The sequence below is a fragment of the Giraffa tippelskirchi genome, chromosome 1 (assembly GCF_054371585.1).
Source record: "Giraffa tippelskirchi isolate mGirTip1 chromosome 1, T2T-mGirTip1v1.2.pri, whole genome shotgun sequence".
NCBI classification, from domain to species: domain Eukaryota; kingdom Metazoa; phylum Chordata; class Mammalia; order Artiodactyla; family Giraffidae; genus Giraffa; species Giraffa tippelskirchi.
In genome coordinates, this window is record NC_137275.1 from 107,335,433 (window position 1) to 107,358,926 (window position 23,494).

General features: G+C 47.4%; 1 pseudogene; it reads left to right on the forward strand.

Moving 5' to 3' along the window:
* The first annotated feature begins 5,845 nt into the window (after positions 1 to 5,845).
* LOC145522019 (5.8S ribosomal RNA) lies at positions 5,846 to 5,984 on the forward strand (annotated as a pseudogene).
* The last annotated feature ends 17,510 nt before the right edge of the window (positions 5,985 to 23,494 follow it).

Here is a 23,494-nt window from a genome sequence, read left to right on the forward strand (position 1 = left end):
GCACACATTCTTCTCCACTAAAGTTGGAATAATGTATATGGCGGGCTTCTGGGCATCCGTCTTGCCATTAGTAGAACCTGAGCATGAAATTAGCACAGAAAAAACTGGAGAGACCTGGCCCCCTGACATTGTTGACTCCCTAAAACCCAAATTTAACGTGGGCTGTTTTCATTATGTGGTGGTCTAGTTGCTAAGTCGTGTCCAACTCTTGAGAGTCAATAGACTGTCGCCTGCCAGACTCCTCTGTCCATGGAATTCTCCAGGCAAGAATACTGGAGTGGGTAGCTATTCCCTTCTCCAGGGCATCTTCCCAACTCAGTGATTGAGACCTTGTCTCCTGCATTGCAGGCAGATTGTTTAAAGACTGAGCTATGAGGGAAGCCCCAAAACCATCTAACCATAAGCAGCTCGTCCGGGATTTAAACCCAGGATCTTTCGCACCCAAAGCGAGAATCATTCCACTTGACCAACAAGCCACCTCTAGGTGAGAGCTATTGGACTTCCCTGGAGCTGGGAAAGAATCTGCCTGCAATGCAGGAGACCCTGGTTCAATTCCTGGGTCGGGAAGATCCCCTGGAGAAGGGATAGGCTACCCACTCCAGCATTCTTGGGCTTCTCTGGTGGCTGGGCTGGTAAAGAATCTGCCTGCAATGCTGGAGACCTGGGTTTGATCCCTGGGTTGGTAAGATCCCCTGGAGAAGGGAATGGCTACCCACTCCAGTATTCTGGTGTGGAGAATCCCATGGACTGTAGTTTCATTATATATACTTAAAACTGATTTTCTCTGTTTTGCGTAAGTTAATTAGCATAAGAATTTCTATCATGGAGAATCAAAAGTTTTCACTTATGGAAATGTCAGGCTTACTCCTTGAGACTACCAGGCTCAAGAATATTGAAGAGTCATCGAAACTTCTGTGAACTTACACTCATTTGCCCTCTGGGAAATTCTCCCTTCTGTCCTCCAGGTCTTTTGCTGTAACACAGCTAAAGATATCCCTGATTATGGATTGCTGGTTATACATTCTGGTTCGTGCATATAAATATTTTAGGAAAAAGTAAAGCTTTAAAAGAAATCCACTGATGAGAACCGTATCAACAGAAGAGAAGGTATTGAAAGCAGGATAAACGATGGTGGCATTTAAGCAACGAGATGGTGAGCCCAAAGTGAAGGAAGTTGTCACTTCTTTTCTGCCCACGACTTTCTTGATGAATCGTCTCAAACCTGGCGCACATCCTGCAGTTTACAACAGCTCCTACTCACCATTATCTTACGTATCAACCGTTTCGATTCAGACCAGACATGTACCCTGTATGGATTTGCTTGATATCCCTGACTTTTAACATGTTTCTTGCCTGTAAGTAAAACTGGAAACGAGAGCTTCTTGATGGGATCTTTTATATCGATAGTTGTTTATAAACTAAAACAAAAGTAATGGTTTCAAGCTGAAGCTTTACCAGTCACAAAATAAATATTAAGCCATCTACTAACTCTCATAGATGTATGTATTTGGGGAAAAGAAAATTCAGACAAATTAAAGCGCCGTATCAGTAATTCACAGTGATTGAGGCAGAGATAAAGCTGGGTGCGAGACTCCCGCTCGCTTGCTAAGTGGTATCCAACTCTTTGCAACCCCGCGGACCCACAGCCCACCAGACGCCTCTGCCCGCGGGATTCCCAGGCACGAACACTGGAGCGGGTTGCTGCGGGGAGAGAGATTTAGACGGCGTGTTCAGGCTCTCTCAGCCCACGTTTTGTAAATAATAATGTAACCACTGGGATCCCATGGCGCTGTGCATGTGCTCACGAGGTCCCTGCTTGGTCGCGGGCTACTTTGTGCGGTAGTCCTACGCGAGCTCCACCTGGAAGGCAGCGGCTTCCCCGCTGCGCCCCGGGCGGTGTCCATGGGCTCAGCCCGAGCGGAGAGAACGCGGCGCGGCTGCCGCCCCGGCCGGGAGGGCAGAGGAGCGCGCGGCTCCAGCGGCCCCTCCGGCCCCGAGCGCCGTGCCCGCCCCGGGGATCAGGGACAGCGCGGGCAGGGAGGACAGGAGACGGTTGTCACTTCCTCCTCCGGGGGATCTTCCCAATCCAGGGTTCAGAACTGCGTCTCCTATGTCTCTTACACTGGCGTGCCACTTGGGAAGCCCATCCTTGCTCATATATTATCATCTCTATATCTTTTATATAGATCTTTCAAATCAAGTGATATTCTATCAGCTAGTCTATCCTCCTGTGAACTTTGTCTCTGAAAAAGTTCAATCCTTTGGCCTAGTATCTCCACACCTAAGACTATATCCCAGGTAATATTACTGATAATGGTGATACTCACAAACATTTAAGTATAAGAACACTCTTTCAGGATTGCTTAAAAGCCTTTATAAAATGATGCCTAGCAAAAGGGAATTTTTAAAAAACTTATGGCGAATTCTATGTAATGGACAGTCACACAGCCATGAGAAATCATATTTATAAACAAATGATAATGACTTGAGATGGAGTGATGGCTCCACATACTAGTCTGCTTGGTGTCTGTATATTTAACTACCCAAAGCCACATGGAAGGAAAAACAGCCAACTAATCCAAAAGGCTAATAAGGAGATAAAGATATGACTCTGTGCTTGGAGAGGCTGTTTTTATTTTCTCAGAGGCCAGAGGATGGAAAGATGTTAGATTAGGAGACACAAGTTCTATAGAAGCTGGATTCCTGGGCAGACCATGTGTCCTAGAAGTGGGAGGGAGAAGGCAAGAATATTCCATTGCAGGATGCAGGGAGAGGAGTTAAGACTGCGTTACTACCGTTAGTCATCACTTGAAGGGCCGCCATCCAGCAGCCTCGTGTGCTCTTCAACTTCCCAGGGGAGAGGAACGGGGAGATGGACTGATCGGGAGGGATGAGAAGGGGTCCTTGCTATCTTGGACAAGGCAGAACTTGGTAGAACGAGCAGGAAATAGCCACAATTATGATGGCAGTGGATGAATCACGTAGTAAAACCTTTTTAAAAAATACAATATGTGGCCATTCTGAGATGTCTTCTTTCCTTCCATGACTATTTCGCAGGCACCTGTTATCTGCCAGGTTCCCTACCAGGTGCCGGCTGTGCACCATGGACATGGTGGGTTTCTGCCCTCAGGAGGCTGTGTGCTCATGGAGGGACACGCAGGTCAGAGCAGATAGGACACGGGAGAGCATGATGGGATCACACCGGGGCTGTGCTTTTCTGGATAGAAATATACCACCATTCATATGAACGGTTTCATGAAGAATTTTGAGTTTTACTGGTCTAGCACGTAAGCCAGTCTTCAAGAAATGCCTGGAGATGGGGCTGATAGATAGCTTCTGGTTTGATTTCTTTAAAAAATGTTATGTTGAAACTGGGGGAAAGGATTCTCTCATCAAGTGTCTGAGTACGCAGGTCTCAGTGATGATATATTGATATCTGGTGTGTTGGAGTCCGTTTTGAAATGTATTAGTAATAACTAGTAACTGATAGAGAGCACCAACAGGCTTCTCTGGTGGCTCTGATGGTAAAGAATCTGTTTGCGATGCAGGAGACAAGCGTTCAGTCACTGAGTTGGGAGGATGCCCTGGAGAAGGGAATGGCTATGCACTCCAGTATTCTTGCCTGGAAAATTCCAGGGACAGAGAAGCCTGGCAAGCTACAGTCCATGGGGTTGCAAAGAGTCGGATGTGACTGAGTGAGTGACTAACACTTTCACTTTTCACAGAGAGTACCAAAGATTTTAAAAATCCTTAAAAAAAAAAAACATAGCAAATCATATTCAAATGAAATAATGGCTTGCATCATGATACCTAGGAGAGGAAAGATTGGCAGGCGCGGGTAACCCGTTGAACCCCATTCGTGATGGGGATCGGGGATTGCAATTATTCCCCATGAACGAGGAATTCCCAGTAAGTGCGGGTCATAAGCTTGCGTTGATTAAGTCCCTGCCCTTTGTACACACCGTCCGTCGCTACTACCGATTGGATGGTTTAGTGAGGCCCTCGGATCGGCCCCGCCGGGGTCGGCCCACGGCCCTGGCGGAGCGCTAAGAAGACGGTCGAACTTGACTATCTAGAGGAAGTAAAAGTCGTAACAAGGTTTCCGTAGGTGAACCTGCGGAAGGATCATTACCGTGGTCGGTGCCGAGAGCGGCGCGGCGGCCTCGCCTCGCCTCGCCCCGCCCGGCTCGAGAGCCTCTCCTCCACCCGTGCGGCGGGCGCGGGATGGGCAGGAAGGGGAGAGGGGGGAGAGAGACGTCCGGGAGGCGCCCCGCCCCGGGGCCGGGGCCGGTGGCCTTTCCGGGGCTCGGGGGACGAGGGGTCGCGCGAGAAGGTGGGGGGCGGCGTGCAGCGTGTGTCGGGGGTCGGGCGGGAGAGGCGGCTCCCCTCCGCCTGCCCGCCCCGCCCCGCCCCGCTGGCCCCTCCGCGCGCCTCCGTTCCCCGGCCGGAGGGGTCCCCCGCCCCCCGGCGCCCGGTGGCGTCGTCTCCGGTGTCCCTCCCTCTCCCGTCCGACCTCCCTGCCACGTCGCTCGAGGTTGGGTCCGAGGGCTCGGCGCGCCCCCACCCCCACCCCCACCCTCACCCCCACCCCCACCCCCACCCCGACCCCACGTGCCTTCGCCCCGTGGCGCCGGCCACGGCTGCCTTTGCCCCGGTCGCGGATCCTCCGGTCGCGTCTCGCGAGCTGTGCGGCGTGACGGGTGGCGGCTCCCCGCCGCGGGGCCGCTTGCCCGCCCGTCGCCTCCCGCCGCCGGCCCTGGACCGGTCTGCCTCGGCTGGTCGTCGGTCGTCCCGCTGCTCTGGGCCCGCCGCGCGGTCGCCATGCGCCTCCCCGCGCCCTCCGAGCCTCGGGGCTCGCCCCCACTCCTCCCCCCACGCCCCCCGCGGCCGTCTCGTCTCTTCCGGGTCTCTCGCCCTCTCGTCCCCCCTTCCCTCTGTCGCGTCCCCTGCCCGCTCGGTGCTTCCCGTCGGCGCCCCCCCCCGCCCTCGGTGGCGGGTGGGGGAGAAGGGTGCCTGGGACACGCGGGCGCGGGTAGGGGCACCCCGAGGGTGGAGGGGAGAGGGCGGGGTCCGGGGGAGACGGCCGTAGGGGCGTCGCGAGGTGGTTGACGGGGAGAGGGCTCCGCCCCGTTTCGGGGGGACGTTGGGGTGGTCGTCTGGCGTCGGCGGGGGACCCCCGGGCGGCGGCGTTCGACCGGGGCACGGCGGGACCCCGTGCGTCACGGGCCGGCAGCGCCGAGGCCCGCGGGCGGCCGCGGGGGGGGCCGCGGTGGTGGTCGACGTCGGGGCGGTGGCCCGTGGGGCGCGCCGTGCCCCTCGCCCGCCTCCCCCCTTTCCAGGTATCTAGCGCGTCCCGGCGCGGAGGTTTAAAGACCCCTTGGGGGGGGTCGCCCGTCCGCCTCGGGGTCGGGGCGGTCGGGCCCGCGGGGAGTCGGGAGGTGCTTCCCGTCTCCCCCAGACTCCGCCGTCCCCCGAGGGGCCGGGGTGGCGCGCCACGGTCACCGCCGCCGCCGCGGCCGTCGGGAGGGGGCCTGCCCGGCGGTCGTCGTGTGGGCGGGCTGTGGCCGTGTGCGGTGCTCTGCGTGCGCCCGACCCCCCGCGTCCCTGGGGGAGGGTGGGGAACCCCCGGGCGCCTGTGGGGTGTCCGAGCCCGCCCTACCGGGTTGGCGCCGGACGCCCCGTCGTGTGAAACCTTTCCCGACCCCTCCGGTCTGCTGTTTTCTGTCTGACTTGGCCGGCCAGAGGCAACCCCCCCGCCCCCACCTCCGGGGAAGGGAAAGCGGGAGGGCTGTGCTGTGCCAGGGGCGGGCCTCCCGCCGAAACGAAACCCTCGAACACCTCGAAAGACTCTTAGCAGTGGATCACTTCGCTTGTGCGTCGATGAAGAACGCAGCTAGCTGCGAGAATTAATGTGAATTGCAGGACACATTGATCATCCACACTTCGAACGCACTTGCGGCCCCGGGACGCCTGTCTGAGCGTCGCTTGCCGATCAATCGCCCCTCCGGGTGCCCGTGTCGTGTGCACGCCTCCCCGGGGGTCGCACGGCTGGGGGGTGTCCTCGCAGGGCCGCCGTGCCCTCCGTCCCCCTAAGTGCAGACACGGCGTCCCCCGTCTCCGCGGCCAGGGGGACGCCGCCCGCGAGAGGAGAGAAGGGGACGTGAGCTCGCGCCGAGGCCCCCGGCCTGCCGGGCCTCCGTGATGGGTCCTCCTCTTGGAGAGCTTGCTCGCGCCGCAAGCGGCCTTTGGGGGTCGCTGCCCCTGGGGTGTCGGGGGGGGGGGTTGGGGACGGTCTCGCGCCGCGCGGCGGGGGCCCGCGGGGGTGGTGGGGTCGCGTTTTCGGTCCGCCGTCGTGCGCCGTCCTGCCCTTGGCGGCGGCGTTTCCCGGCGCCCGGACGGCCCCCCTTCCCTCTGCGGTGCCTTCCCCGCCGCGCGTGCGCGGCCCGCGCCTGCCCCGTGGCGGCTCTCGCCCCGTCGGGACGGGCGGCTCGCGCCCGAGGCCGAGTCCGCGTGCGCGTCCGCACCCCGGGGACGCGGGCCCCGGCGGCGGCCCACGGGCCGCCGCGGCGTCTGCCCGCCGCTGCGCTGGACTTACAGCCAGAGAGTTGGAAATTGTCATAAAACATATAGACTGCTCTGTACATACTGAAAATATTTCTTATGTAATTTTTATTAACTTAGAGTGAGCGACAGAGCTCAGCCCTTTGAAAATGAGATGGGTCAAACCTCAATGGCCTGACGCGCAGGCGTCTAGGAACGTGTAATTGACATTTAAGTTCTAACCTCTGCATCTTCCTTTTTCTTCCATTAAGTAAGGGTCTCATTCCAGAGGGGAAAAGAGTAGAGCTGAGTAACTTCTGAGAACACAGATTTTTGCTTTTTTTAAATTAAAGTCAAGTTGACTTACAACATTATGTTAGTTTTAGGGGGAGAGCACAGTTTTAATAAGGCAGGAACCCTGCCGGAGTCCTGCTCCAGTTGGCCCAGGGGTTCCTTCAGGAAGGACGGCATTGGCGATGCGAAATGAGAAGACACAGCAAATCTTAGAGTCTCCAAGTGTCTCCTGACTTGATTGTTTTCAAGACAGCTTTTATATTTTTAGTGGTACATAGAAACAAATGTAACGTGTAGAGTCATACCAAATCAGCTTAATGGCTCAGCAGTTTTGACCCTTGTGGACACCGTTTGCATATCTTAGCTACAAAAAGTTTCATTTTGTTTACATCATCTTCTGGCCTGGGGGCCTGCTAACATCTTGTGACTCTTTATTGATAAGGGTTGGTCAGCCAGAACACTTTTGTTATCAGGCACAGCAGGAAAGAATTCATCAACAGAAAGTTTCAAAGTAAAACCTGTTTTCCGTAATCTATCCTAGGCCTTGAGCCTAACAGAAAAGAATGTGGTCCCATAAAGTCATAGACCAGCAAGCTGAAACAATGTAGCGCAAAGGTCACTTCTTAGCAAAAATCACCAGCTGAATTAACAACTGTCTTATTATTTGTATTAAGGCTAAGCTTTTATTTTTATAATTCTTAAACTATTATATTTTTATTATGTAGGCTAAATATGTTAGGAGCAAAAATATAGCAAGTAAATATAGACTAAGTAACAGTTTCATAAAGCAGTGTTTCTTACGTTTTCTAATAAGCCCTTTCCTACAAAGGGCTCTGTGTCCATTGGGGCTCTCTGTGCGGAGGCTCTTAATGCTGTTTATTGTTAAGGAGCAGTCATGCACATTAGCTCCAAAGGCACAGGTATTTTTATCAAGCAAACTAATATACTAGTAAGAGAAGTGTCAATTAAAATACTCTATATCCTAGATAATCTTATAGGGAACTACCGTTCAGGGGCCGTAAAGTTTTCAGATTGATCTATTTGAGAAGAGATCAGGAAAGGCCTTCTACCTAAGCCGCAGAAAATAAGAAGAGGTTTATTAGAAAGATAGATATCATCTTTAAGGTGAGCACTGAGGCAGCCTTCCGAGAATCCCTGAGGCCTGAGTTGCTCTGCTCATCAGGTCTTCTCCTCATGACTCTGTCATGGGTGGGATCTCGTGAGCTGGCTCCTGGCGGAACCCAACCTCGCAGGCATTATAGTTTCTGTATTTGGGTGTGGTGTGTGCTCAGTGGTGTCTGACTCTTGGCAAACTCCATGGACTGTAGCCCGCCAGGCTCCTCTGTCCATGGGATTCTAAAGGCAAGGATACTAGAGTGGCCTGTCATGTCCTCCTCAAAGGCATATTCTATTTTTATTACAATATTGGATTATGCCAAGTGGTCTGTTTTTGTTTTCTACTATTTTCCCCAAATTTGCAATATTGTGAGCATTTATATGTTCACAATCCCCAAAAGAAGATTTTGAATTGTGTAATATCTTATCCCTTAGGAGCTGTCATAATTTATTTAGCCATTTCTCTATGTGGACATCATTTTTAAAATTTTCTAAGCCAAAAAACCTGAAATGGACATTCTTCTATTTAAATTTTTTTCCACACCATGAGTTACTTCTCTAGGCTAAATTCCTAGATGTCAAATTGTTGCTTCAAAAAGTTGAGCTTTTAAAGCTGTTGACCTTGCCTTCTAGAAAGGTTAGATTTTTCAGTCCTGCATCAGGACAGAGGAGTTCCTTTCTTCACTGCCCTACTCAGTTATCAGCTTTAGAGAAGCACTGATTAGTGCTCATAGATTTCTTCTTTTCAAACACAAAAGTAGAATGGGAAGATGCAATAAGGCAAAACAGAGTATCAACCCTCCCCTTGTTCTCACTCCCCACCCCACCCACCTCACATATACGCACTCGCCCTCTCGCAGCACTAAGACCCCCACCCCAGACATAGCTCCATTCTATTCCAATGCATACACTCTCAGATGTCTTCTGTACAGTCGAGTCATATGTACGCCCACGGACACAGACTGTTCATAGCTGTGATCTTATGATTCACATTGCACCGCGGTGTGACTTATTTTCCAAGAAAGAATTGAAAATATTTTGATAATTTTTTTATCTGTAAAAATTGGTTATGTCATTCTTTTGTTATGGCTTAATAGAATTCCAAAATGAATCATAAATAATGTCTCCATGGCCTTATTGACCTTTTGATATCATGATACATATTTATTTGTGCATCTGTTGGCTGTTTATCTGAGACCTCACAGAAAGGCATGCTCCCTGAGGTCAGGGTCATTGTGTGTCTCTTCCAGTCTGAATTTCCATAAGCCACACTATTTTGGTTGTGCTCAAATATCAAAGGATTGGAGGAAGAAGGGCATTTAGATTTTTCTCCACTGCTAAAATGGACACGTTTGAACATGTATCTCCATGCACATGAATGAGAATTGCTGTTTTTCTCTTTTTGGGCCCTGATACTCAGCTTGTGGGATCTTAGTTCCTCAACCAGGAATCAAACCTGTGCCCCCTGCAGGGAAAGTGTGCAGTCTTAACCACTGGACCACCAGGGAAGCCCCAAGAATTTCTTAAAACTGACCTACTAGGGTTTCCCTGGTGTCCACTGGTCAGTAATTCACCTCGCAATGCAAAGGACTCTGGTTTCAATCCCTGGTCTGCGGATGCCACATGCCACGAGGCAGCTCAGCCCATGAGCCACAACTGCTGAGCCCAGGGTGGCAGCTACAGACACCTGCATACTCGAGAGCCTGTGGTGCCCGACACGCGACGCTCTCGCGGCGAGGTGCACACGCCCCAGCGAGGAAGGAGCCCCCACTCGCCCCAGCGAGAGAGAGCCCACGGGGAGCAAGAGACCCAGTGCAGCCAAAAGTAAAATCGATTAATTAAAAAATAACCTTCTAGAAGAAGAAAGCCTTGCTCGAAGTGCATATAGTGTTTAATTTCTGGTAGAACTGCCCTTCTCAAGAACTAGATAACTTTCACTCCCACCAATCACGTCTGGGAGTTTATCTGCTTTGCTACATACTCTCCAGGACCGTGGGTATGATTGGTTAATGAGGCGGTTTTGATTTTGGCAAGCATCAGCAGGAGCGCCATCTACAGCTCCTCAGGCTGCACACTGCTCAACTCTGAGGGTGCCATTCGCATGACCTCCAGCACCAAGGGCACCGCCGCGCCCTCCAGCGTGGCTACTCTAGGAGTTCAGGGGATGGTCTCTGAGCATTTCTTCTTTCTTCTTGTGGTGCAGATACTGACAACTGCAAGCTGACCAATCCTATGCTGCTTATGGAACTTAACTAGATAAATGGCAGTTTCTTGAAAATGCTGCAGGACCTCAAAAGACTTTTACTGTACTTTGATTTCAGACTTCTAGATTTGTATGGTATTTTCAGTCTTAACATTTGTCTCCCTCACACCTAATATGATAGCATCTTTTAGCTGATTGCCTTTATCATTTTTTCCCAAGGTGTTCAACTTAGTTTTCATAGAGATAATTCTCCTTTCACACTTACAACTTATCAGTTTATATAATGCTTAATTAAATGGTATAATTATAATAGCAAGTACAATTACCATGAACAGATTTAAGACAACAAAGTGAACACTTGGCAAGCACCAAGCTTCAATAGAAGTGTGCAGGAAAACTAGAGATTAGTCTACCAGCCTGGAGTCTTCAGCGTGGAGGCATAAGGAGTCAGGATGCTTTCCAGAAGGAACATGTGAGTTAATTAATGCAGCAAGGTGGCCAAGTAGAGGTCAATTCACAGAGCGTCAGAAATGCCTGCAACAGTGCAAGCAACTGCCCCCTCCAACCAGTGAGTAAATCATTCCAGAGTAAGAATCATGTAAGAAACACAGATCTGTTGTTTCTTTCTCCGTCTCCCTTCTCCATTGCCTTTCGCCGTATAACCATCAGACTCGCTGGGGCTTAATGACGCAGGATTCCCTTTTCTACAGCCTTGCCTAAAAATACAAGGCAACTGCTTCTTGGGATGCTTACACAGAAAAACAGAGATCTCTTTGTACCCAAGAGCAGAAGTGGCCAGATTGAATCATTGACCTAATGTATGTCAGTTTCCAATAGGATGCCCTCCTAAAGAGATTTTCACAGTTAGTTCACCCTGCAGATGATTTCTGTCCTCTGTACTGACCTTAGAATTTTACCTAAGATGGAATGAGGATTCCCTAAGATGGCTTTTGCGCTGAAAAGATGCCAAATACTTTGCAATTTAGCTTTTAATGTATAGATAAAATACTAGAATCATTTCTAGTGGCATTCAGCGTTACCGGCATCTACAGAAATTTATCACCTCCCCGCATAGTCTCATCTGATCAAAAAGCTGCCATCTCATCTCCCTCCAATCCTATGTTTTTAAAGGCACGGTGCTTGTATAATGCTGCTCTAGGAGGATTTATTGCTAAATAATTGAACAACATCGATCTTAAAGTTGAATTACCTGACCCAGGATCTTTCCTTATGTTAACAAAGTGACTGATTCCTGTAAAAAATCAGCTTATTAGTAAATTTAGACTTTGAGATTCTTGGTTTATTCAGAAAATTTGGAAATACTTTATTTTATCCATTTAAAAGCAAGATATAACCATTTAAGCCTTTCTTTTTATTTTTGATTTTATGGCGAGTAGTTAATAACTTACATCAGACAAAAGATTATTTTATTACTATTGATGTTAGACTATCTCACCTCTGAAGAATGAAACAATGTTATTTTTCTTGGTGGATTAATGTCTCCATAAATTGCTGCAAAACTATGCTTATGTTGACAAACATAGGATTTGTTGGTGAGCCTGAAATACGGAAATTTCTGCTATATTTCTTGGGATGTAAATATGTGTTTATGCATTCATCAAACATTCATTATAACCTTGCTTTGCACCAAATTTGTCCAGGGAGTCAAGAGTACAAGAACCTCTGCCATCAGAGACTGTCAGTCCAGACGAGAAAACAGACATAACTACAGGCAATTTAAATGCTCCATACAGATAATTACACAATGTTAGAAGGTTGAGAGGGGGCACCTAATGTAACTTGGCTATTTAGAACAACAAATCTGTGGTTCTCTTAATCTACTCTCTCTACATCTCTTTATAAAAATCCTGACTCTCATCTAAGAAACTCACATTTTTAAATTACCTTCGAGAAGATACTTTGAATCATTTTGCTGAAAGACATTCTCGGATTGTCTCATAACTAAGAGCTGGGTAGTTTGGCTTTGGCCTAGAGCGGAGGTCAGCCAATGACTGTGGTCCACGCACCAAATACTTCTGCCACTTATCTTTGACCAAGGCTCAAGAATGATTCCTGTAGTGTATTTTTTTTTTTTTTTTTTTTTTAGTGGTCGAAAGATAAGCAAAGGAAGTTTCCTGAACACAATGTAAAGAGGAATGGATGACCCTCTTTTCAGGGCAAAGACTAACATGAGAGAAGAGAAATACAAGCTCAGACACAAAATCTAAGGGTGGAAGACAATGCCAAAGCATTCAGTTATCCAGGTACATCACATTATAATGTAGTATTTTTCAATCAAAATTAACACCAAAACATCCATGATAAACAAAATATTTTTAATGCACAATTACTATTATTAATTCCTTTAACTAATGGCTCACCCTAACACTACTCTTGACCCGATCTTTCTTTAAAATTTTGATTTTTCATTCATCATGGGTTTCTTTTGTTTTTTGTTTTTTTTGCACTGGGTCTTCACGGCTGCCTGAGCTTTCTCTAGCTGCAGCAAGTGGGGCTGCTCTGTGTTCCAGCACGTGGGCTTCTCATTGCAGTGGCTTCTCGCTGCTGAGCACTGGGCCTGTGGGCTTCTGCAGTTTGGCTCATGCACTTAGTTGTCCCAGAGCATGTAGGATCCTCCTGGGCCAGGGAGCCAACCCGTGTCCCTGGCATTGGCAGGTGAATTCTTAGCCACTGTACCATCAGGAAGTCCCATCATGGGATTTTAAATTATTTTTGACTTTTAAAACTATTGCATTAAAATATCATTTATCTGGGGACTTCCCTTGTGGTCCAGTGGCTAAGATTCTATGCTCCCAAGGCAGGGGGCCCAGGTTCAACCCCTGGTCGGGGAACCAGATCCCACATGCCACAAGTAGGAATTCACGTGCTGCAACCAAGACCCAGTGCAAATAAATAAATAAAAATATTTTATAAAATAAAGTATGGTTTATCTGGATTACTAGGTTTTTTGGTGGCCTCTTGGGTTTTGCACCTAAGGCCAGTGTCACATTCCCTTTACCCTAGCTGCCTTCGTCCATTCTGGGTGCTGTAATAGAACACTGTAGGCTGGATGACTATAACAACAAACGTTTGTTTCTGTGCATTCCAGAGGCTGGGAAGTCCAAGATCAAGGCATGGGCAGGTGTGGAGTCTCCTGGGTGCCCACTTCCTGGTTCACAGGCTACCATCTGTTTGTAATGTCCTCACATGGTAGAGGGGGAAGGGGAGCTCTCCAGCATCTCTTTGGTAAATGGCACTAATCTCATTGATGGGGTGCTCCACCCTTCTGAAACCAGAAGGGGTTAGACTTCAACATATGAATTTTGAGGGTGCACAAAACAGTCTATAGCTCCAGTGTTGGCCTGCTGCAGAGTCACATTTGAAATTGCCCTAAGTATGAATGTACTTGTTCTGGGAAGGGAGAGAGCAGCCCTTAGCATTTGAAGGATATGACAGAGCTCTTTCAATTTAGGGAAAACTGAAGCCCACAACACTTATCATTTCTATAACAGAAAGGTAAAATCGTCCCAGGGTTAAAAAGTCCATATATTTGTGGTGGATGGGAAGACTGGGGCCTTCATTTGTTGCCTTTTAATGGGAACCCTGAGCACCCCTCTCTCAAGGTATGGACGAAGTGGAATGACTGTGCTGTGAAGCTCTGCGGGGGTAACTTCCGGAATGTGTGGGCGGAACCACCGCAGAGCCGCAAATGACAGACTGGGAAAATGCTCCACCGTACCTGGCGGAGCCAGGCAATGCCAGATTCAGTATGATTTCAGAAATTCATTAAAAATCCGGATCTCTGAAAGACTGGAGACAATGTTTTACAGCAAGCCCCGGCAATAGGAAACGTGAGTTTGGAGAAACGGCCAGGATGGAAGTGACCTTATTCAGGTCATTGAGTTTTGAATGCATGTCCCCCACATGCTGGGAACTAGGGATGCACATAGCAAGTCAAGGGCTCCCCTGGGGGTCCAGTGGTTGAGAATCCACCTGCCAACACAGGGAATACACGTTTGATCCCTAGTCCAAGAAGATCCCACATGCCACGGGGCAACTAAGCCTGTGCGCCCCAGCTACTGCAGTTCGTGCGCCTGGAGCCTGAGCGCCGCCGCAAGAGTAGCCTCCGCTCCCGCAGCTGGAGAAAGCCCGCGCAGCGGCGAAGGCCCAGCACAGCCAAAAATAATAAATAAATAAATTCTTTAAAATTTTTTTAAATAGTTTTTTTTTTTTAAAAAGTCAAATGGTGCTGAGTCCTACCATATGCTGGGGATGATGGTGACCAGCTAATATGTTCACAGGTATTTACTCCTCATAAGATCTCTATAGAAACCAATATTGTCTGTTTCACACTTGAAGAAATTGAGGCTCTGAGATGCTCAGTAACTGCCTCAAGGTCACCCAGCTACTGAGGAATCCGCCTGAGATTCAAACCCAGATGATAACGCTGCAGAGATGAGACTAACCTGAGATAAACAATGGCAGAAGAGTGATTTGAATGTGGGGGGGTCACCTCATTTCCTACTGGAAAAATCAGTCACTTTACCCATGTATTGGAAGAATATCCTTGCTATTAAATACAGGGGCATTCAGCTAGAATTAAGGTCCCTGAAACCGAAGCTCTTGGTTGGAAGGGCCATTAAAGAGTCTTGTTCAAACTTCCTTCCCTATATTATAGATGAAGAGTCTGGGGCATCCAGAAGGAATAGCTTGTTACAGTTGTAGAAAATTATTCATCTTCAGCCCTCCTGATAAACAAGGATTCGATAGCCAAGAATGTTTGGGGGAGGGGGGCAAGCTAAAAAAATGGGAAGACTAAAGAAGGAGAACCTGATCATTCAGAAAGAAACTTATTTATTACCAAGAGCTACAATTTTGCAAGAAGGATGAAGAAGGTCTTTCACTTAACTAAAGCGAAATTGTGCCCTAGATATTTGCATGCAGCTGTGTGTGCATTTCAGGTTAACATTTGCCCTCAAATCTTCCTCTAGTTTCCCCCGACAGCAAAATACCCTAAATGTACGGCTGAATAAGTCTCCTTCAAGGTCCCTTTTAGGGAGATTATGCCTTGCCTGTTAGGAGGAAATTTTCCTCATCTTGTTTGCAGTTACTTAGACCTTCCTGTAAATTTAGTACTTTCACACATAATGGGGCTAAGACATATGTAGCAAAAGAAGATTGCTTTTGCCTTTTCTCCCTTTTTTTTCCTCCCTAAATTCCACACGGAGAAAATCACACTCATAGAGCCTACATGGTCAGCAGGAAAAGCATCAGTGATTCCGCTAATATGTCTGCACGTGGGGGCACATTCATCTCACCCTGCGTCAGTTACAAAGGGCAAGAACTGAGCTCCCTTACAACCTGTGCCTTTAGGACAAAGCGCATGATGCTAACTATTGTGCTTTTGCTCAGAAGGACTGTTGGCCCCAAAGTCAGGGAAGGAACACTCCACCCAAATTCCTTTAGAGCAATGGCTGTCAGTAAAGGTAACACCATCTCCTGGAGGTGGGCATTTTGGAAATCTGGTGGGGGCACTTTTATTGTCATAATATCTAGGGGCGCTGCTAGCATTTAGTGAGTAGGTCAAGGATACTAGAAATTCTCTGAAACACTGGACAGTCCTGACCAAGAAAAGAAAAAAAAAGGACATTTCATACCCACATGACTTTTGAAAGACTCCCACTGAATATTTGGGCTTCGGTGATGGCTCAGTGGTAAAGAATCCAGAATCCACCTGCCAATGCAGGAGATGTAGGATTGATCCCTGGGTCAGGAAGATCCCCTGGAGAAGGAAATGACAGTCCATTCCAGTACTCTTGCTGGGCAATACCATGGACAGAGGAATCTGGTGCGCTACAGTCCAAAGGGTCACAAGGAGTTGGATACAACTTAGCAGCTAAACAACAACGACACTGAATATATAGAAATAATGTATGTGGGGGTAATTTTTAACAATAGTGAATTTTCCAGGAATGCAATTATCATATAAATCCAGGGCAGTGCTTTTCCTTAATTTTGTTAAGGAGGTATGTATTTTATTAAGAATTTTACTAAAAGTTATTTTCCAGTTGTTTATTTTGCTTATGTTATGGCTTATTGTGAAGTTAAAAATTAATCTCATGATGATGGTAGAAAAGGTAATCATCGATAAACCTAAATATCAACTTGTTTCTATTTTGCATGGCTTTCTCAGAACATAATACGGAACTACAAGATAATCTAGGTGCTATCAGTTGTAAATGAGGAGAGAAATAAGCAATGGTCAACCTGCTTCCTTTTTTCCTGGGAGAACAGAAAACAAAGTAGAGAAGTGAAAGATGGAAGAGAAGCCATGTAGACAGAGCATCTCAGGAAGAATAAAGCCCTGCCTTTCTGGGTGAGCGGGACTAGGTGCCCCACAGCACGTGGAATCTTAGGTCCCCGACCAGCGATCAAACCACATCCCCTGCCTTGGAAGGCAGATTCTTGGCCACTGGACCACCAGGGAAGTCCCAAGCAACGGCTCTTTAATAGGAGGCTGACTGGTATGTCATAGGATCGCAAAGAAGGACTCAGGAGGCAGGACGTTAAAACAAAAGCCAGAGGAAAATAAAGCCAAATGAATGGACCCTGAGTCCCTGTGAGGACATGGGCTTTTTCTCTTTGATGGGCAGCTATTGCTTAAGAGCTTAAAGATGACTCTACCTACTTCATAGTCAGGAAAGCAGACACATCTCTGAGAGATTAAAGGAGGAAGAACTGGGGAAAGGTTGGTGGGAAGTCAGGAAAACGTTGTTTTGACCACTTAATTGTTGCTCTATTTTTCCCCTTTTGCTTACTTTACCCAACAAAATTTCAACGCCAAAGTTTTTCAGTGAGTTTAGTCACCTCTTGTTATTTATTAGAATCAAGTTAAGTTACATATTAAGAGAATAGGAAGATAAAAGTAATAGCGAAAGAAAGTGAGTGTTGCTGGCTCAGTCCTGTCTGACTCCTTGTGACTCCATGGACTATATAGTCTGCCAGGCTCCTCTGTCCATGGGATTCTCCAGGCAAGAACACTGGAGTGGGTGGCCATATCCTTCTCCTGGCCATCTTCCTGACCCAGAGAAGGAACTCGAGTCTCCTGCATTGCAGGCAGGCTCTTTACCATCTGAGCTACCAGGGAAACCCAGAGAAAGAATGTGGGGTTTTTACAGGAAAATGTGGTTCTGTTTTGGGACCGATTCATCTTGATTATAGTTCTTTGGTGAGAAGTTAAATGCATTTGAGGAGGGAAAAGGAATATATATTTGAATAAGTATGTTGGATACAGGAGTTCAACAGAGTATTATTTCTACCTGTGGTCAACATGGGAAAGTGAAATCTCCACTCCCAGCCATCAGTGTTTTTAACCTTTCAAGGAAACTTCTTCCGTGGAAGGGAGTCATTATATATAATCAGATTTAATTATATTAAGTGGGATGAGATGTAACATCCTTGCCAATTATGCCAGCAAGTTGCTTGCCTAGCCTTTCTGAGTGTGTCAGCAAGAATTCCTCCAGCACCGGAGAAGATTCCTGTTTGAGGCCACTTCTCAGAAAAAGGAAGATATAATAGTCTTTCATGTTGAAGACTAATTGCACAAAGAATCTCCCTTAAACTTCTGTCAGTTGTCCTCCTTCCAGATTAGAGAAAAGCCAGGGAAATGACCCTCATGATGTTACATCTAAATTCCAGTGCTAGGAATACCTTCTTGGAATTCATTGGGAAACACTCTACCTAATGCAACAGCAACTAGAATAAGAATTTGAATTGCTCTGATTTCTCAAAAAACTCAGTTCACTTTTTCACTTTTTTAAGCAAATTCATGGGTGGGGTGGGAATGGATACTCTCTTTTGGAGTTAAACGTCATCATCAAGTAAAATCATAAGGAAGGTCACCTTCTATTTATCATTCTAGAATTCTAAGATTATTTACTATTGGGATTTCCCTGTTGGTGCAGTTGGTAAGAATCTGACTGCCAATGCAGAGGACACGTGTTCAATCCCTGGTCCAGGAAGATCCCACATGCCCCAGAGCAACTAAGCCTGGGAGCCACAGCTGCTGAGCCTGCTCTCTAGAGGCTGCGTCAGCTGGAGCCCACACGCCTGCAGCCTGTGCTCTGAAGCGAGAGGTGCCATCACAGCCACACCTGAGCCCTGCAATGAAGAGCCGTCCCCACTCCCCGCAAGCAGAGAAAGCCCACAGGGGAGCCAAAAATAAAGAGATAAAGTTATGTTTTTAAAAAAACTGATTAAGTAAGATTATTTACTATGAAAGATTATTAAACTAAGATACCAGTAAATGGGAGATATCCTAGATGGATATTTCAAATATTCAGAATAAATAGATGACTGTGGGGAGACCACTCTGAAAAGAACAGATTCAGCATCACTAGGGTCCAGACAGAGTCTGAGTGCTCACTCAGCAGAGGGAGGGGTAGGCACCCAATGTGCACTGACAAAGCAGCTCTGTTAGACCTGCTCTAAGCCTTGGTCAGACAAAGGAGCTTGGGGCTGAGGCTGGGGTTAAGGCCACTGGGCCTGTGTTCATGGCGTTTACATTTTCTAACCCTTTCAATCTAAGATCTCACAATTCTGTATTTATAATGATAAGAAGCCTCGTCAAAAACAGCCTATAGTAGAGAGTTTTCTGGTGGCCCGGTGGTTAAGACTCTGCCTTCCAATTCAGGGAGCGTGAGTTTGATCCCCAGTCAGGGAACTAAGATCCCACATGAAAGAAAAAACATTACATAGCAAAATATAGCAAAGTAATAAAACTAAAAAGAGAATAACTATTAACTTTATTATTGAGAATCACTGTTAATAGCAATGAGCTTCCCATGTGGCCCAGTGGTAAAGAATCTGCCTGCCAATGTGAGAGACAAAGGAGACATGGATTGCATCCCTGGGTCGGGAAGATCCCTGGAGAAGGAAATGGCAACTCAATGCAGTGTCCTTGCCTGGAGAATCCCACGGACAGAGGAGGCTGGCGGGCTACAGTCCACGGGTGCCGGGAGCCAGCTCACGAGATCCCACCCATGACAGAGTCATGAGGAGAAGACCTGATGAGCAGAGCAACTCAGGCCTCAGGGCATTCTCCGAAGGCTGCCTCAGTGCTCACCTTAAAGATGATATCTATCTTTCTAATAAACCTCTTCTTATTTTCTGCGGCTTAGGTAGAAGGCCTTTCCTGATCTCTTCTCAAATAGATCAATCTGAAAACTTTACGGCCCCTGAACGGTAGTTCCCTATAAGATTATCTAGGATATAGAGTATTTTAATTGACACTTCTCTTACTAGTATATTAGTTTGCTTGATAAAAATACCTGTGCCTTTGGAGCTAATGTGCACGACTGCTCCTTAACAATAAACAGCATTAAGAGCCTCCGCACAGAGAGCCCCAATGGGCACAGAGCCCTTCTTAGGAAAGGGCTTATTAGAAAACATAGGAAACACTGCTTTATGAAACTGTTACTTAGTCTATATTTACTTGCTATATTTTTCCTCTTAACATATTTAGCCTACATAATAAAAATATAATAGTTTAAGAATTATAAAAATAAAAGCTTAGCCTTAATACAAATAATAAGACAATTGTTAATTCAGCTGGTGATTTTTGCTAAGAAATGACCTTTGCGCTACATTGTTTCGGCTTGCTGTTCTATGCTTTTATGGGACCACATTCTTTTCTGTTAGGCTCAAGGCTAGGATAGATTACCGAAAACGGGTTTTACTTTGAAACTTTCTGTTGATGAATTCTTTCCTGCTGTGCCTGATACAAAAGTGTTCTGGCTGATCAACCCTTATCAATAGAGTCACAAGATGTTAGCAGGCCCCCAGGCCAGAAGATGATGTAAACAAAATGAAACTTTTTGTAACTAAGATATGCAAACGGCATCGATAAGGGTCAAAACTGCTGAGCCATTAAGCTGATTTGGTATGACTCTACATGTTACATTTGTTTCTATGTACCACTAAAAATATAAAAGCTGTCTTGAAAACAACAAAGTCAGGAGACACTTGGAGACTCTAAGATTTGCTGTGTCTTCTCATTTCGCATCACTGACGCCGTCCTTCCTGAAGGAACCCCTGGACCAGCTGGAGCAGAACTCCGCCAAGACCTCACCCATATATCTGCAAGAGAAGGCAGAGAATGGGGTATAGGTCAGGTCATGGAGGTCACTGCCAACCCCCACAGGACCCAGCAGGTAGAGGGGGTGGGTGACAGCCCAGGTAGGATGCAGCCAGGGAGATTCAGAGGTGAGGAGCAGGATAACACAAGTACAATACACTTTGGAGGACTTGTGCCATAAAAAACAGAGTTTGCAATAACTGGCGAAGAAAGTGGGATTGTGAAAAACTTTTCAGCACAGTAGAAGCTGTTTACAGATAAAGAAAATGTATTCACATACGAGAATATATTTCTATTTCTACCCATGGAACGTTTGCTGGTATTCAAATTTGCTCATAAATGTTATGAATACTTACACACACATATACGAATATACATGTGTGTGTGTGTGTTTGTGTGTGTGTCTGTGTAACCTCCTCTCTAGAAGCCATGTGCTGGGATGTTGAGAGCCAGGGCTTCTGCATTAGCTGGGTTCAAACTCTGGCTACTGCTGCTGCTACTGCTGCTAAGTCGCTTCAGTCGTGTCCGACTCTGTGCGACCCCATGGACGGCAGCTCACCAGGCTCCGCCGTCCCTAGGATTCTCCAGGCAAGAATACTGGAGTGGGTTGCCATTTCCTTCTCCAGTGCATGAAAGGGAAAAGTGAAAGTGAAGTTGCTCAGTCGTGTCCGACTCGTAGCGACCCCATGGACTGTAGCCTACCAGGCTCCTCCATCCATGGGATTTTCTAGGCAAGAGTACTGGAGTGCGGTGCCATTGCCTTCTCCGTCAAACTCTGGCACAGTTACTTAATAAAGCTGCTAATAATAGTTCACTTTCCCAGATGTGTTTTGTGCTCCAGTTCTTCTCAGAGCTTTACCTGCCAAGTGATCCTCGAGAGACTCATCTAACACAGGTGCTGTTATGCCACCCATGTTGCTGTGCTGTGTGCTGTGCTATGTTGCTCAGTCATACCCAGCTCTTTGCGATCCCACTGCCGGCAGCCATGGGATTCTGCCCTCTGTCCACGGGATTCTCCAGGCAAGAATACTGAAGGGGGTTTCCACGGCGTCCCCCAGGGGATCTTCCTGACTCAAGGAAGGAATCCACGTCTCTTATGTCTAATCTTCATTGGCAGGTGGGTTCTTTACCACTTGCACCACCTGGGAAGCCCATATCGCCCATCTCACAGGTAGGAAAATTGAGGTGCAGAAAGCTTAAGTAAGGGCTTCCCAGGTGGTGCTCAGTGGTAAAGAACACGCCTGCCAAACCAGGAGATGCGGGTTCAATCCCTGGGTGGGGAAGATCCCCTGGAGGAGGAAATGGCAACCCACTCTAGTATTCTTGCCTGGGAAATTCCATGGACAGAGAAGCCTGGCGGGCTACAGTTCATGGGGTCGAAAAGAGTCGGACACAACTGAGTGACTAAACAACGACAAAGCTTGAGTAAATGGTCCTCAGCACAGAGCCCTGGAGGTAAAGCTGGCCCTGAGTGCTTGTGCAGTAGTGATCCTGCAGTTATGTTTGCCCTGCTCTTCCAGTAAAGCAATCCACAGCTGTTACAGAAGTTTTGAAATACTATTAGCAATAACAATAATACTTATTAGCAATATGCTTGTATATGACTACAAGGAAAACGTGCCTGCATCGAATTTTCCAGTCCAGTATGTATGAGTTCAACAGAAGCTTCAGTTGCAGTGGAGGCCCTCACCCAGGAGTCATGAGTTTTGTTAAATTCCAGAGTGTCAAGTTCAGACAATGCAGTCCTGTGATAGTAAAATGCAATCGCAGTACGAACAACCTTTTCTTATTATTTGTTCAGTAAGTCATACTGTAGATAAGCAATCCAAATCACATTTCTTGCTTGGAATGTTTCTCTCAGGAATCCCTTTCTATAGGAAAAATCTGCTTTTCAAACGATTTTGCCTTTGAATCCACTGTACTCCAATAAACATGTTTTACAAAAGATCTTGCCCTTCCCAGCTTCTACCCCCAGGGGAGGGAGGCCTTCTCAGCCTGCAGACCCTCCCAGACTGAAAGCCCGGACTTGCTTCTGACTTCCTGCCTGTCTGCCTTCCTCACCGGCCATTCGCACCTGAGCAGCCATGCGTTTAATTCATGTTGTTGTTATTCGGTCCTCAGTCATGTGCGACTGTTTTTGACCCCACGGACTGTCATGCGCCAGGCTTCCCTGTCCATGGGATTTCCCAGGCAAGAATACTAGAGTGGGTTGCCATTTCCTCCTCCAGGGGATCTCCACCCAGGGATCAAACCCAAGTCTGTGCCTCCCGCCTTGGCAGGTGGGTTCTTTAATACTGAGCCTTGTTTTGTGTTCGTTGAGCTGAAATGCAGAATGCCTTGTCGCCCATTCTAGACGTTAGCTCAGCTGCTGTTGTCAGACTGTTCTCAGGCCATTCTGGAAGCAAATCTGTGAGTAACAGCATCTCTGTGAAAATACTGCTGCTAATTTCCTCTCTCAATTGGACTGACAAAGGGTCTGCTCTTTCCTTCATAACATAACCTCGAATTATGTAGGATCATCACACTTAGGGGCTTCCCTGGTAACTCAGCTGGTAAAGAATCCACCTGCAGTGCAGGAGACCTGGGTTGGGAAGATCCCCTGGAGGAGGGCATGGCAACCCACTCCAGTATTCTTACCTGGAGAATCCCATGGACAGAGGAGTCTGGCGGGCGACAGTCCATGGGGCTGCAGAGAGTCAGACACGACTGAGGGACTAACACACAGCAGTCACACTTAGACGTGTTTACCCTCTAACTGTGTCTGTGTGATGGATACAGTTTTGGAGTTACATTCTGTTTCGCCACTTCCTGCCTTTCCATTCCTGGAAAAATTATTTAACTTCTCTAAGCCTCAGTATATTCATATGGAAACTGGTAGATTAAAATTTTCCATGAAGGTTGTGAAGCCTAAAAACAATATATTTAAAACCACCGAGCAGGATGTCTGGAGCCTCCAAGAAGAACGCAAGGACCTTTGCGTGTCCAGGAGTATTCTTGTAAGAAGATTCACAGTGACTGTTCCATCAGACAACGCGCGCAAAGCTCCTGCTGTTTATCACCGACTAGGAAATTTTAATAGTGATAACTTCTCTCTGTGTAAAATAAAATGTAAATTCAGGTATGGAATGTGTGCTCGACATATTCTATTGCTGGTGATCTTCCTGTGATTAACTTTTTTCAGAGTCAATAAATGTGGTAGAAATAGG